Source organism: Anomalospiza imberbis, chromosome 15, assembly GCF_031753505.1.
Source record: "Anomalospiza imberbis isolate Cuckoo-Finch-1a 21T00152 chromosome 15, ASM3175350v1, whole genome shotgun sequence".
Lineage (NCBI taxonomy): Eukaryota > Metazoa > Chordata > Aves > Passeriformes > Viduidae > Anomalospiza > Anomalospiza imberbis.
Genome location: NC_089695.1, coordinates 15,864,989 through 15,878,302, shown reverse-complemented (window position 1 = coordinate 15,878,302; position 13,314 = coordinate 15,864,989). Strand labels below are relative to the sequence as shown.

Sequence of the window (13,314 nt, the reverse complement as noted above, 5' to 3'; positions counted from 1 at the left end):
AATAAATGGGAAATATATGGGAAGAAATATATAGGAGATGCTGTGCAGTGAAGCAGCAAATTCAGCCAGTCCCAGGGGAAGAAAAGGTGGCATGAAAGGCAGAAAGTCCATCCCACAAACATCAGCTTTATCAACATCTGCAGAGGGAAATGTTACCCCTTCAAGGCCTGAACTCCCAGCTCCACCCAAGTGCTAAAGCTAAATGGACAGAGGATATGCAAAAGAAAAAAAGCAGAAGTTACTGTGACAAAAACATCTTTATTCTGCTGCTCCAGCCATTCCCAGCCATTTGAAAAGCCATGTTTGGCTTCCTTGGACTCTTCTGAGCTTTCCCAGCACCGGATTTGTTTCTGGAGCAGCAGGATCCAGCAGGCCGGGCTCACACAGACCATGCTTTGGGATGGAGCAAAACTCCTAAAAACCCCTTGGCTTAGAGATGCAAGTCAGGTCTTGCAGCAAACACAGCTTTAATCAGAGAGAAGCACTGGAGGTGAATTCAGAGGCAGAGTTAAGGGCACAGATCTCTTGCTGGAGCTCTGCTGAGGGTGGGAAAAACAAACAAGGCCATCCAGCCATCCAGGCGTCCCTTTGCACACACCAGACACATTCAGTGATGCTCCTACCAAGATTTTCTGTAATTTTTTTTTTTTTTTTTTTTTTTTTTGCTGTTCGATCTCCAAGTGCTTTGCAGAGAATTTTCTCCCGTGCAAGGATGTTACCCAGCCTGGATTTCCCCCACACCACAGCAGGATCCAGAACTGCTGCTCTGGGCCCAGACCAGCACTGAGCTCCTTGTTCTTCTTTTCCCTATAAAACCCTTTTTTAAAAAATATCCTTATATTGAATACAAAGGTTGAGAGATAGCACCGTGTGCCACGAAATTGCTCATATCCCGGGAAACAAATAAAAACAAATCACACATGGATTTTTACAGAAAAGGGTTTCAGCCACCTCCATATCCATGGCTCTGTCTCTGTGCTCTGGTTCATGGGACCTTACAGTGGAAATTATTTCAGAGAAAAGCTTTTGGAACTGTGCAAGATAACAGAACATCCACATGTGCAAAATGATGACAGTTTTAAAAAGGTGAATTCAGTGGCCTGTCCTTCCCCTGCCAGCCCCTTCCTTTGTGTCTCCCTGCTTTCTGCTCACCCATTTCCTATTCTTTTCTCACAGAGGTGACCGAGATTAAAGGTTTACTGGGGATGATTATTCAGGAAAGTCCCACTTTCTAAATCTGCTTCTAATTAAAAAGGGGTGGGAGGGGAGGAAGGGAAAAAGCCCCTCCTTACTGTACACACAGGCAGCCTAATCCATCCTGCTGACTTTCCTAGGCATGAGCTCCTAGCACAGAATTAATAAACGATTTTCCAAGATTTATGTTTCGTAACCCTCATCACCCCAGAGATTTTTTCGGATGTGAGCCATGGATGTCACTTCAAGGAAAGATGGGCATCTGACTTTAGCCTGGACATCAGTTTATTTATGAGGGAGGGGGGCAGGAGTTCAAGCCTTGTGTTCATAACAGGGCTAAGCAAACAGCTCCAGCCCAGCCTAAGCCATTCCAAACACACGGAGGAGCTGGAAACCCAACTCCCCTCCATGGCTGGGGTTCACATTTAGGTTGGGATTTCACTCCATTCCCAAATGTCACTTTATCCCTGCTTTTCAGAAGCTTATTTTCAAGGATTTATGAAATGTGAGATGACAAACCTGGTGCAATAATGTTGTGTTGGATTTTGCCCTTAGCTCACCCTAGGAAATGCTCTGCACAAATGGTGTGGAGGTGCCTTCCCAGAACAGGCTTATTTCCCCCAGGAAAATGAAAATTTGAGCTGTGTGTCATTAAGATGAAAAATTCAAAGAGGGTGGGAGGGGATCGAGAAGGGCATTAATCAGAATTGGTTAAAAAAGAAAATAAAATGCAAGATTTCCCTTGTCTGGGAAAAAAAAAAAAAAAAAAAAAAAGATGCAAAAATGAAAAAAGATACGAACTCAGAGGAAGACAGAGAAGCCCTACCAGGATTTGCCTATAAGCTGCAACCAAACTTGTGCTGCCTCCACACAATTTGCCTTTGCCAGAGACAAAAAAGTCCCCATTGCTTCCTTTTTGTCTCTATTCTCATTATTACTGCTTTTTACTAATAATACAGAGCACCTGAGCTGTGTGTCCATATTCTCCCAGCCCCAGGAAGAGGATACTCATGGATTTTCTGTGTGAACTTCAGATCAGGAGTAAATCAAAGGCTTCTCTCATCTCTACGTAATTTATTTTTAACTGGTGTGATTTGCTGAAGCTTTTAGAGAAGAGATATCACATGAGAATGAAGCAGTTTCTCCCTCAAAATTCCCAGCTGGCCTCCCCCAGCATTGCCCAATCCTCTGTCTGTTTTAATTTCTTCTTCCTGTGTTACCAAAGCAGAGACCTCCCTAAAATTGTTCCAGGCCAGGTTGGACAGGGCTTGGAGCAATCTGGGATAGTGGAAGGTTCATGGTTCCATGGCAGGGGTGGAACTGGATGAGCTTTAAAATCCCTGCCAACCCAAACCATTCCATGATTCCTCACAGGCAGCAGCAGTTCGAGACACAGCAGAGCTTTCAAGAATGCCAATATCTCAAACCTGGGCCAATAAAATTTCTTTTAAATCCATCACAGTCACATATCCAATGTCTCTGTTCAAATTGTTTTTCCATCACTTGCCTGCTTCTTTGAGCCTCAGGTGTTCAGCAGCCACTGGGATGCCCCTGCCCTGTGCCACCTGAAATTCCTGCAGGGAAAGAGGGAATCCCTGCAGCCAGGAGGAAAAACATTTATTCCTGGGATTCCTTATGGAGCTGCATGCTCAGAACATTGGATGGGCAACAATTAAAACTGAAAATCTACTGTTAATTATCACTGGAGTCAACACATGGGAGCATAGGGTGCAAACATTAGTCCTGAGGGCTTTGTGCCCATGTGACAGGAAATAAGAAGAAGAAAAAGAAGGCAAGGGTGAAAAGAAGAAAAAAGAAGGAAAACAAAAGGAGAAGGGAAAAAAAGATCAAATTATTCATCAGTAAGAATAACAGCAGCATCTTGGTTTCACACATAGTTTATCCATCTGATTCTTTGCTTGGTACTTTGCAGCCATTCTCTCCTAACACAGTTACAGGAAAATCAAAAATAAAAATATTTGGCCAAATTCTCTTTGCTCCTACTCAAATGTAGTAAGGTAGTAGTAATATTGTACAAACTCTGAGGTGAGAGGGGGAAGAGCTCAGTGCAGAGGCAGCAGAGCTGGTGGTTGCACCCCACAACGTTGGACACGTTCATATAAAAACAACCATGGGGATGTTTTCATGCCACATGTGTTTGCATAAATATCTGCCTGTATTTATAACCCACCTCTCCCAAAGACACAAAGCTATCTCTGCTGATTTATGCCGTGGATCTGGAATCTCTGCAAGGTCAAAGCAACGGAGCTGAGGTCTGTGGAGCTGCTCCAGATTTACGTGAGTCTAATAAAGATCAAAATCTGGCCCTGGGTATTACCCTTCCTATTCACCAGAGTATTTTTATGTTTCTGTTATCTCCTGCCTTCCTACATTCCTGAAGAGTTTTCCTCCTAACATACTTGGACTACAAGATTTGCTCTAATCACCTAATCTTGGCCCTTTTCTAAGAGGAGGGAGAGCTGATAGCTGGGTTCCATTACAAAAATGACAGCATTTTATGACTGGTACTATCTAAAAACCCCAATCTCATTCTCCACCACTGCTGAGTATCTCATTATACTCATGAAATCCTGCAGAAGTTCCACTTCACTCAAATATTTCACTGAGAAACTAAAAAGGCAAATTATTCAGAGTTAGGGAGGAAACCAGTTCTGTCTGGAACTGCACTTCCAGCAGTAGCATCCTTCTCTGTGTGTGAGAGATGAACTTGCCATTACCCTTCAAAACATGAATAAAACCCAAAAATCCTAATGGTCAGTTCTTTATGCATTAATAAACATATCCTAGTTGCGGGGTTTGGTTTGGTTTGGTTTGGTTTGGTTTGGTTTGGTTTGGTTTGGTTTGGTTTGGTTTGGTTTTTTGGGCTTTGGGGTGTTTTTTCTTTGTTTTTATTGCAGGTGATGCAAGGATCAGCTCGTTGATTCTCCAAGTCCCCTGTTAACAAACGTGATTTGGGAACTTTCTGCAATAATTTTTCCACAAAATCCGAAAGATATCAAGCAAAACACATGGTCCCTAAATGAGAAGAGGAACCAAAATCAAGACTTTAGATGTTCCCATTGGAAAATATGACTCTCGTGATATCCAAGCCATAGATGTGACACCTCCCAAGGCCCTCAGGGGATTGGTTCCAGTGACAAGTTGAGATTCCAAGGGTTCCCAGAGCCTGGGCACTCATCCACTCACTCACCCATTGCGCCATTTAATTCCATCTGCAGAAACATTTATTTGTGTTTTAAATGTTACTGGAAGCCTTTAACACACCTGATTTTTATAGTACTTGGAAAGGTTTTAAAGGGAAAAAAAGACAAATTAGCTTCCATACCTTATTTAAGAATATTCTGTTCTGTCTCAGCATGGGATGATTTTTTTTCACTCCACTTTTGCATTCTGCCAATCTGTCCATATCTAAGTGAAATAATTGTGAAAAAGGTCATGCCAGACATAGCCCCTTTCAGCACCAATTTTAAGCCATAGTTTAACCTGAGATATTTTCTGCAATGAGAGTGTTTATGCTTCCAGACTGTGAGCGCCAGCTGGCTCTAGGTGGAAAAACTACCCAAGAAGAAGGAACATAAAAGTTGCAAAATCGTTTTTGAAGAGCCTTCCTCCCACCTGAATCCTGATGAAAGACGTTTTGTGAGTACTGAATGAGCTTTTTAAACACCTGACCTCAGAGATTCGGCACAAATAAAGGAGGGGAAGGGGAAGCAGATTGATTTGGGTTGATGCACGGCCAAAGGGGAACAAAGCTCCTTCCAGGCTGATGTTCCCAGAGACACAATGGAATAAACATGTTATCTCCCTTTTAGCTGTAATCTCTGATTAGAACGTTTAATCAATTAGCATTGCTGTTGTCAAAACTTGCTCCCGACAAAGGATGAGAAAAGCTGCCCCAGGGGGATCCCGATCCCAAAACTCGCAGGAGGTGGGAGACTCGTCCCTGCAAGAAACCTCCTGTTCTACCCGGTGCTGTGTCGTGAGCTGAGAACACTGATCGTGCCTCTTCCAGCCCAGGAGCACTCAGAGAACGCCAAATAACCCCGAGAAGGAGAAAAGCTGAAAGCCAAGAATTGCGAGTGTCAGATTTCACTAAAGAAGGTGTCTTTTTCTCGCCCCCCCCAGTCAAAAAGCAGAGCACTTGTGATCTTTGGAGAGGGGGCTGCTGCTGTTTAAAAATAAAACCCAAAACACAACGTGTTTGGAGGCCAGCTGTGGAAAACTTGCTGCGTGTTTTCCTTGCTCCATGAGTCACCTGGGGTTTAGTCGCTCCGAGCTGGTCGTTATTGGAATTCCAACAAAAATGACAAGAATTCTTTTCCTTTTTTCTCCCTGGTGAGGTTTATTATCTCTCTCATTAGCACAGCCTTTGTGTTATGGAGTTCTCCGAGGTCTTGGACAAGAACAGGATCTCATTGTGCTAAGTACTGTACAAACATATCATGGCTAAAATAAACAGGCAGGAGAGCAGGAGACAAAGAGGAGAAGGAAGAAAATGAAATCGCTCCCATTTCATACACAGCAACCCCAGCCCCAGGGAGGTCACAGGACTTTCTTAAAGCAAAGGACAATGTCCAGGGCTTAAAAATTCACCCATGTTTCCTGTGGGAGAGTTCAGAGCATTAAGCACAAAAAGGAAATTTCCTTCCCACCTACCTATCTGCTTCAGAGCGCACAGTGCTGAAATCCCAGATCGTTTCCTCAAAGGCAGCAGGGTTTGTCCTTGTCCCTGTCCCTCCAAACCCCTCCTCAGAGGTTTCTCCTTGCAGTGCTGAGCCCTGTGCATGGTTCACCCATCCTCTGCCCCAGCAGAGAAATCTGTACATTGATTTCTCTGTGCCACAGGCATAACTTGGCCGTGGGGTAATCTTGGGACCAGGCCAGATGGGTGCATTAACCGTGGATATTTCTTCACAAAATCCAATGTAGGTCATGGTAAACAAATGTATTTGGATGGGGATTATTTCTTCGGGGGCAGAGAGGCTTTTGGTGGTTTTTTTTCCACATGATTTTATATGAGGCTGCTCCACAGAAAACAAATCATCAATTTGGGACGAGGAGAAAGTATCTTCTTGCCTTAAAGCTGCCAAGGAGCAGGCGGAACCCTGCAGCCCCCAGAGGAAAGCAAAGACAAACCCGGGGATTGTTCTCATGTCAGAGCTGCAGAGCAGCAAGATTTAATGTGTTGGGGTTTTTAATGAGTTGCAGAAAGAAGTGGACAGTGAGGTGATGAAATTTCCTGAAGTGCTGACAGCCCAAGACGTTCTGACTTAGTTATGGGAAATGCTGGGATATGCATGTTAATTGGGATGACTGTTTGGAGCTGGATTCAAGCGTGCAGCGTTCTTGGAAAGAACTGTATTGGTTTCATGTGCACCTTTTTGATGTGGTGTTCATTCCTGAGCCACGACTCCGGCTCCCCAGCACTGGAAAAGACAAACAGCCACGGGGAGTGTGGCAAGAGCAAAGCTGGAGAGGCCCAGGCTGGATTAGGAGGGGTCTGAAGGGATCTCTGACACTTGGAGGAGGTCCTAGGAAAAAACAAGGGGAAGAAGGAGCCACCAGGAGCTGGGGCAATGAGCTCTGAATCCCTCAGCAAAAGGAGTTGACAGCTGTCCCATTCTTTGCATAAAGCACCCAAATTTCACACTCAAAATCAGAGCTAAAAGCTCTGGACAGAGCCCCACGTTATTTCCTACCATCACATTGCTCAGCTCAGCAACTCTTAGGTACCAAAAAGAAAAATTAATTAAAACTGGCCATATATCTGTCAGTAGGATGGGATGAAATACTGACAAAACCCTCTCAGCAACTGCAGAGCCACGGCACGACCGGGACAGCCAGAGCTGCAGCCTGGACAGGAGCAGCAGGGCCAGCCTGGGATGTTCTGAAATGAAAGATCAGCTGCACAGTAGCACTCCCCAAACAGCCTGGAAAAGTGACAGCCACGCAAAATTAAGCAGAACATGATGGATGAATGCAGGCTGGGGAGTACAGTGGAGTCATTCAGCTGCTCAGAGCTCGCCACAACAACAGTTTGGGAAATGGCTGGCTGGGTTCTGGGACAAGGAATTGAAAAGGCTGAAACCATAACCAAAAGGCTGTGAAAAACGGTGGAATTCACACTGGGAATGCAGACTAGGAAAATATTTGGTGTGGTTAGTGCTTATTTACTATTTTGTTTGCCAGGGGGTTTTATTCATTCACAGTCCTGTGATTCCAACTTGTAAAGATCCAAATAGGCAAAGCAGCTCCTTGAATTGAAGATGTTGTTTTACCATTTCCAAATCAAATATTAAGATCTCTCAGAATAAGATGATTGTGCCAGAGAAAGTGTTGTCAGAATTAGGAGCCCAGAGCAGCTTTCTGAACTGAATCATGCCCTAATTTTGCAGATTTCTGAGAGAGGAGCAATGATCTTCTCCCGAAAATCCAGCATGGCCCCATTTAATATGTATAAATCCAAAAGTATAAATGTATAATATGTATAAATCCATGCAGCAAAATTTGAAGGACCAAGAAATAAACTGAATTAGAGCATTTATGCTGTCAGAGCTAACAATGGATTATTAAAAGAGCTGTATTCAAACCCCAGTGCCTTGTGTTACTCATGCCTCTAATAGTCCAGAGACTGTTGTGTTAGAAAAGGGTGTAATAAGGACACATCGTCCTAGACATTGTGTTTCCTAACATTTTGTTAACTGGACACATTTTTGTGGGTTAATAATCTCGCTTGTTTTCTGATGCTTACACTCAATTGCAAAAGCAGCTGAGAGGAAAAAAAAACTGCAAAGAAAGACTGGAAGAAAAGCCAAGAAACCCTTCTGTGGAAGTGTAGGTGTTTGGACATGAGAGCCTTTTGGCAACTTCAGATGTTGGGATTTTGTTTTTCTAGGTGTTTAAAGAAAAGCAATTACCTCTGTGATGACACTTAATATGCCAAGATTCAGCCTTGAGCAATTTTTTATGGCTGTGTTCTAAACTGCAGAGAATACAGAGCACACTGGATCCACTGAAAGATGTTTCAGTGCAGCAATTCTGACAGGAAAACTGTGGTTACGCTGGCATCTGAAAATTCCTGAAAAAAGACAAATAAGAGAGAAAAACCAAGTGGTTTCAGGGGGTGGAAATGCTGCATCACTCGCTGCAGAGGGATAATAAATGGGCTGAGATTCTTGGCCTGTTTGAAGCTTATCTTTGAATTTTGAGGCAGATTTTCCCCCCTTTGCATTTGTTTCTTTGAACATGAACGTGAGAGAATGGAAGGAGATAGAGCAGGAGATGTGAGAGAGGCAGAAAGTTTGAGGTTTTGGGGTTTTTGCAGACCCTGGGCAGTAGCTCTGAGCATGGCAGGGCTTTTTTCCTGCTCCTGTGCTCGGGTTGGGATCTGCACCCCATTCCCACAGCTGCAGTGGGGACACCTGGGACCTCCTGGAGAGGGTTGGACCCCAAATTCATCCTGGGAAAATACAAATTGCTTGTGCTTCCTTGATTCCAGAGGGCTCTGGGATGGGTTCCTTTATCCAGCAGCTGCCGGGACAGGACTTTGGCAAAGCAGGAATGACCCAGCCACAAACGTCAGGTCTCAGGGATGTTTTGAGTGGGGATTTTGTGTGGCTGTCAAATTTACCCTGGTGTAAATCAGGCAAAACTCAGCATTAAACAGAAAACCATCCAGAGCTGTTTGCTTTAGAACATATATATGACATCAGGAGAGTTTTTTAAATTAAGGAATTAATTAACAGAAATAAAGCTTCAAGATGGTCTAGGAAAAACAAATAAATCCCTGAAGTATGGGAGATACTGGGGAGTTTTCCTGACATCCCTTTCTTTGTAAACCACAGAAGGGGAATCATTGTGCAAAATCAAGGTTGGAATGGAAATTCCTGCTCCAGCCAGCCTCAATTCCCCTGTGTGCTCCCTGCACATCTTGATCAATATTTCCCTGCTGTTCCAGCAACTATAAACTGTCATTCCCTGAGCCCACAAGTTACAACATCCAATCATGTTTTCAGATATACTTCTGTTGTTTATTTTAAGGCTATGTCTAAACGTAGCCTTCTAATTGCTTCATGGAAAAACAAGTTTACTTTATGGTTTGAGGGTGTAAGGCTGGGGATCATATTACTCTGTATTTGTCTTACAGTGACTATTTAAATGGTTGTGATAAGCTACCAAACCTGCAGAGCTGCAATTAAGATGTTTCCAGAAGTTGTGCCCTGTCAGTCAGCACAAGGTGCAACAGATTTTTGTGAAAACGCTGCGCTGAGATATTGGGAAATTTCAAAAAAATGAAATATTTGTTTAAAACAATCCCCTCTTTTCCCAGCATCAAAATATCATGGGTTGGGTTTGGTTGTTTTGTGGGTATTTTCAATATATTTTTTCTTTTTTAATTTTTTTAAAATTTTTCAATATATTTTAGTCTCTGTTTTGAATAAAAATATGTTTGGAAATGTGGTTGAAAGTTTGATGCTTTAAAAATAAAAAGTTTTAAAGAAGTGCAGTGCTTGTTGAATTGTGCGTTTGAATCCATGTCTATGACTATAATAAATATAAATATAAAGTGAGAAAAAAAATTATAAAAAATAAATATTAAATGATGAAAAATCCTCATTTTTAAGCAGAATAGAGTCAGTGAAGTGAACGGATATAGGGGTACTGACTGATTCTGTTTTAAAAAATTGCAAAATTCAAAAGGAAAAATTGTTTTCAGCTTTTCCAGAATTTGGACTGGAAAGCAGCAGCTCTCGCTCCCGATGCCAGCCTGCTCCGCTGCAGATGAAGATGTTTATTCCACCTCGCCAGGAAGATCCTCTTGGCGTTGCCTACAAAGCCATTATGCAGGTGATTAACTCGTTTATTTTCAAATGCGTGCCTTGTCAAACGCGGCAGAACAAACGCGAGGGGATGAAAGCGGAGTTCCCAATTACTGGATTTCGGGGCCGGCCCTTTCTCTCCCCTTTGGGGGAATTTTGCTGCAATTGCAGCGAGGAATTTGCCACATCTGCTGCAGCTCCTGCGAGCCCCGCGGAGCATTCTGCAGGCGAGGCTGAATGAACCCAGCTCCAAGTGAGATGGAGATTCGGCTGGATATTGCATTTCCTCGGACTTAGAATGCAAATTGCAGCCGGCTTGGACAGATCCAGCTCGGGATGTGGGAGCTGCGATTCCAAAGTCATTCCATCGAATGGGAGTCAGGGATCCGCAGCTCAGTTTCTCTTTCAACCGCTGGTTGTGGCACTAAGGGGAGACAAAAATCTTTTTATTCTCTTGTCATTGTGTTAACCGGCTTTTAATTTAAGGCTGTGTCGTGTCAGGAGTGATTGGAGATCTCAGTTGCTGTAAATACCTGAGTGCAGAGAGATGTACACACACTCTTAAAAATGTGCCTGGAATCAGATCTCAGGGCTTCCTCTGCTGCTGTTTGATGAAGATATAATTGGGGGAATAGAAAGAGAGATTGTTTGGAGGTAACCAAAGAAACCCTGGCACTACCCGTCTTTTAAATCATCAGCTACCTTGAACATGGGTAATAAAACACACTAGAACACATATTTTCAAAGTGCAGCAAATTGTTTTAAAGACGTCGCTTTAAAGACCCAACAAACAAAACTCTGGATACCCAGAGTGAATTTTAAGGCTGAAAAAGTTGTTATCAGCTTCCAGTGTTCCTCTTTAAACACAGGTATGTTTTTCCCATTTAATCGCCGGTTGGATTGGGTTTAGATCTCACTTTTAACAGTCCAGAAACTTCAGTGGGAAACAACGACCTAAAAACTAAAAACATTTTCTCTTGTGCCATTATGAACACCTGCACTTAATAAAACAGAATTTCAATCATCACTCTTTTTTTCTTTTTCTTTTCCTTTTTTTTTTTTCTTGTATCAAGACATTCATTTCACTTGAACTGTGGAAGGGAAAAACTCACTCTCGTTTGCGTTTATACTTTTTTTATTCCTGGCACCACAAAATCTGGGAGGTGGTGGTTGGGATTTTAATTATATCATTCTTTTAATTGAAAAACTTAATATCCCTCTGTTTATACTTTCGTACATTTTGATTTTTTAAAAGTGCTGTTTGTTTGTTTCATAAAATTCAAATTTGGCCTGAACAAGCCCCTAGAAGAGACAGTTAATAAAATTGCTCGGTATTTATGCTTCTCCCTAAAGACTGCACAGAGCAGGCAGGAGAATACACAGATAAAGGAGTGTCTGAGTCTCTCAAATCCAGCAATGGATGATCCCATGTTTCTCCTGTTGGAAAGCTTTGCCTAAAAAAACATAAATAAATAAAAGAGGAGACAAGAGTTGATTTGCCTTTCTGACGGAGACACAGAATCTGTGGTGGCTGGAAAATGCTGCTGTTCCCTCACGTCTGTGGGGTCTGTGCCTCCCCTCTGCCCCAAGAGAGGACAACCTGCACCACTCACAGAGCCAGGGAAGTGATGAAGGGAAACGGTTGGAGGGGGAAGATGTGGAATTGGCTCTTGGAAAGAACTTTTTGCTCCCCATGCTGTCAGACCAGTCCTTGAGTGAAAGTCACAGCTCAGCCCGAGCTCCAAACGCAGGATGCAGGATGGAGGAGACGAGCAGGGAGCTGCTTCCCCTGGGAGCAGGCACTGGGGTGGGATGGAAGCTCCCAGCCTCTCCCCTCTCACCTGGGCAGGGCTGCAGGCGGAGTTTAAAGCTGGAGTGGGGGCACCCGAGGTGAGTGGGGAGCCGGCCTGGCCCTGGGTGCCGGAGCAGCTGGAGGTGCTGCTCCTCGCCCCATGGCACCCCTCTGCTGCCCTGCCCGGCTTTGGGGCAGGTGCCAGGCTGAGGGAGCAGTTCTGCACCAGGACCAGGCTGTGCGACAGCCACAGAGCGTCCCCAGCACCGCCAGCGCCGAGGGAAGGGCAGCACAGGATGCTTTAGACAAACATCATCCACCAGGGCTCCCCGACCTCATCCCAAAGTGCTTTTGCTCCCAAAAGCAAGACTGAGAAGGAGCCCTTTGGCTCCATCAGGACCCTCTGGCCCCTGCAGCCCGAGCTGCACCTGCAGGGATGTCCTGCACTGCATCCAAGCCCGGTGGGAATGCGGAGGTGACTCGAGGACAGCGATACCCCGTGATTTGCTCGCTGCTGTTTGCATTCTGCAGAAGCTGCTTTTCTTGGCATTCAGCGACCTGAAAGGGAGAGCACTTTGCATTTTGCTGCGAAGCGAGCTGCAGAACACAAATCCACACACGGAGAAATGGGGTTTTGCATGCTGGCTTTTCTGCCCGGAAAGAAAAGCAAATGGATAATCGCTAATAATAATGTTACACTTGCAAGAAACAGTTGCTAGGGAGAAAAGCTGCTTGTATTTCCCAGAAGGCTTCAGCAACTTTCATATTTATTGAGTATAATCTTTGAATTCTACCACACCAATAACTCCTCTAATCGTGCCATTAGTAACTCCCTCCTGTCACTTTCTCCTTTATTATTAACAGGAAGATGTTCATGACAAAAATTTTCCCTCTTTTCCCATAATCATAGATATACTTGATCTTCACCTATTTGAAACATTACCAAAATTCAAAAACTGACTGAATAAACGAAGAATTTCTACTTGTGAATTATGGATTTACACATAGAAAAAACTGAATTATTTAAAGCCCAAATGGAAGTGCAGAAGGAACAAAGAGTGCTTTATCTCTCTGCCGCTGTCTGCACTGTGTTTTGTGGGTTTAGGTGGTACTGGTCATGCTCCAGTAGGTCTAGTGGGAATTTTGGATCGTGCAAAGCCTTTGTTACCATATTAGAGCTTGGGCTGATTAGGCCGGGTGTAATTGGAGTTAGGTCACTCCGAGGTTGGCTTTGTTGGCCCTGCCCCAGCAGTGATGGAGAAGCAGAGCCGGTGTTGGCACTGCAGACCAGAGCTGACCGAACTTCCCTGATTGCTTAAGCTGCAGATTTATCCCTCCACAGAAAACTGTTAACGTAATTTTAAGATGATTTTCTTGGCTCTCATTGTGCTGTAAGGAGCAGCAGCCACCTCCCGAGCCCTGTCCTGCTCCCCCTGTGCAGAGCAGGGCTCTGGAATCCAAACTACTGCAGATCCAAGCCTTGCCCGG

The 13,314-nt window shown here is 44.0% G+C and overlaps 1 long non-coding RNA gene across 1 annotated transcript; it reads left to right on the top strand.

Moving 5' to 3' along the window:
• Positions 1-344: 344 nt before the first annotated feature.
• Positions 345-2,987, top strand: LOC137483207 (uncharacterized). Its single transcript, XR_011004390.1, has 3 exons — positions 345-1,086; positions 2,154-2,235; positions 2,569-2,987. It is a non-coding gene; the product is annotated as an uncharacterized lncRNA (long non-coding RNA).
• The last annotated feature ends 10,327 nt before the right edge of the window (positions 2,988-13,314 follow it).